Source organism: Arachis duranensis, chromosome 2 (genome assembly GCF_000817695.3).
Source record: "Arachis duranensis cultivar V14167 chromosome 2, aradu.V14167.gnm2.J7QH, whole genome shotgun sequence".
NCBI lineage: Eukaryota > Viridiplantae > Streptophyta > Magnoliopsida > Fabales > Fabaceae > Arachis > Arachis duranensis.
Window position 1 is genome coordinate 40,534,306 of NC_029773.3, and position 3,101 is coordinate 40,537,406.

Below are 3,101 nucleotides of genomic sequence, written 5' to 3' on the forward strand. Positions count from 1 at the left end.
TACTTCCCTGCAATTCTTTGAGAAGACGACCCGAGGTTTAAATACTTCGGTTATCAATTCCAAAGGGGTTTGTTACTTGTGACAACCAAACGTTTGTACGAAAGGATTTTCTGTTGGTTTAGAAGCTATACTTACGACGCGACCATATTTTTATATTTCTTTACCGACAGGAAATCCTATTGTCACACATCCTATGAGACTAACCAAACAATAAGATCCTAATAAGAAAAGAGAAAGAACAATAAGAGTTTGAAAAGGAAGGAAAAGTTATAACAGATAATGCTCGCACTATAGGTTTGAATATTGAGGCATGTGTCTGTGGTGATTCATGTGCAAGGGATATGCTTGGATGAATAAGCTCTTAGGAGTGCCTTATCACTTGGTAACTTGGGTTTAACTAACCTGGGATTATCAGCTGAAAGTCCACTATCAAGAGCAACCCTTGCTACAGAGCACTTAGTAACACAAAGAGGTGTGGACACCAAGATCTCAAGAAAGAAAAATAACAAACCATGTGCCTGTGGTGTGTATGTATGGGGGAAAGAGACTTGAGGGAGTAAGTCCTTAGGGGTGTCTTAACACCTAGCACCTTGAACCAACTGGTTCGGGAGTGTTGGCTGAAAGCTTATCATAAAGAGTCGCCCTCTTACAGAGCACTTAGCCTAAAAAGAATGCAATAAACCCTGGAAAGTAAGGGAGGATCAATAATAAGAAGTCTCAAAGGATGCAATCAAGCGAATGTTCAAGGGCATGATAAAGGCCTGAAAACCAGTGAAGGAATGAACCTAAGTTGCTATGCATAAAACCCCATAAACCAGGAATTTGACTTCTATACCAATGAATTGGTTATCTTGTTCTTTCATTCTTTTTTCCTGTGTTTCAGTACTTGCTTAGGGACAAGCAAGCTTTAAGTTTGGTGTTGTGATGCTAGGGGATCTAGGCCAGTTTCATTGACCTTTTTTTTACTGTTTTAAGCTAGTTTCATGCATTTTCTTAGTAAATAAGCAAGTTTTGGATGAAAATACACTTACACCTTGATTCAAGTAATTATTGTGAACTTTACATGATTTCATGAGGATTAGGCAGGAATCGAATGATATAATTGATGATGCAGAATCTCATGACTTGGAACAGAACTTTGATGCACTTTAATTGCTTAATTTCAGGACAAAGGAAACAAGAAGAAGCCACGTTAGCAGCCACGTTAACCTAATTAATGTGACCACTAACGTGGAACAGGGACAAGCTTGTAGCGTTAATGGAAAATGTGATCGCCAATAACGCCTTCGAAGCCATCATAACCCACATTAGTTGCCACGTTAACTACATTAACGTGGTACCTAACGTAGAGGAGGAAGAGGAGCTCCAACATTAGTGGTAAAAGTGATTGCCACTAACGTTCCATAAAGGCACAATGAAGCCACGTTAAGAGTCACATTAATCCAATTAACGTGAACTCTAACGTGGGATGAAGACCCAAGCACCAACGTTAGTGACACTCACCTTTGTCACTAACGTTGGACCAACCCAAGAGTGCCCACGTTAGTGGTCATGTTAAGACCAATAACGTGAGGAATAACGTGGAGCTAAGCATGATAAGCCAACGTTAGTAACACTCACCCTTGTCTCTAATGTTGGAGATGGCAATCACTACTACGTTAGTAGCCATGTTAATTCTAGCGTGGGAAGGAGGGGCGTTTGGAGCGTTAGTGACAAAAGTAAGTGTCACTAATGCTCTCAAAGCTTAGACATGTCCACGTTAAGAGTCACGTTAGTTATACTAACGTGAACTCTAACATAGGGAAAGGGGGCAAAAGGCAACGTAATTGGAAAATGTGAGTCCCAATAATGTTTGTGAAGGACCAAGAGGCGACGTTAGTGGTCACGTTAGCGCTACTAACGTTTAAGTTAACGTTGATCATTTTAGGTTAGAACGTTAGTGAAAAAGGTGATTGTCACTAACGTTCTTGAATCCACATCTTCACTTAACGTTAACGCCACTAACGTCCTAACTAACGCCCATGCCTAACTCACACTTTTTCTGCAAACAAAGCTGAGCCCACTGAAGATTGTAACTACTTCAACTCAAGATCTAAGGCCCATATCCAAGATTTGAAGAACTCACTAGAAGATCAAGAAGAGTAGTATATATAGGAGTAGTTTTGAACTACAAAGGAGTTTTTGGCACTTTTGGAGAACTACCCTCTGTATATTTACTTTCTGCATTTTCTAGTTAAGCATGTACTCTTTTATACTATTGTCCATTTCCAGAGCTATGAACAACTAAACCCCTTTCATTGGGTTAGGGAGCTCTGTTGTAATTTGATGGATCAATTATAGTTTTCATTCTTCTTCCTCTTTATTTTCTCTTGATTTTACTAGAAAGCTTTCAATCTTCATCCAATTGGTTAGTTGTCTTGGAAAAGAAACTCTCCATAATTGGATCTCCTCTAAGCCTTGGAAAAGGGATGAGGAGATCATGCTAGAAATGCTTTCTCATGTGGGACCAAATTGGGGTTTGGGTGGATATAGTGACATGTAATCCTCCCAACACTTTGATTTGAAAATACATGTGGTATAATCAGTGACCATACTTCATCTCTTTCCATGAGCAATTAAATCAAGGCATTGGAAAATTGTTCAAGCTTAGAGAGATTAGATTGCCAAGGAATTGGGATCCAATCACCTAAGATTGCCAAGGAGATCAATGAATGCATTGATTGAGGAAGAGATGAGAATGAACTTGAGCCGGAGAATGTGATGAGCGGATAATTTGTACGCTTTTTGGCATTGTTTTTAGTATGTTTTTAGTATGATCTAGTTAGTTTTTAGTATATTTTTATTAGTTTTTAGTTAAAATTCACTTTTCTGGACTTTACTATGAGTTTGTGTGTTTTTCTGTGATTTCAGGTATTTTCTGGCTGAAATTGAGGGACCTGAGCAAAAATCTGATTCAGAGACTAAAAAGGACTGCAGATGCTATTGGATTCTGACCTCCCTGCACTCGAAGTGGATTTTCTGGAGCTACAGAAGCCCAATTGGCGCGCTCTCAACGGCGTTGGAAAGTAGACATCCTGGGCTTTCCAGCAATATATGATAGT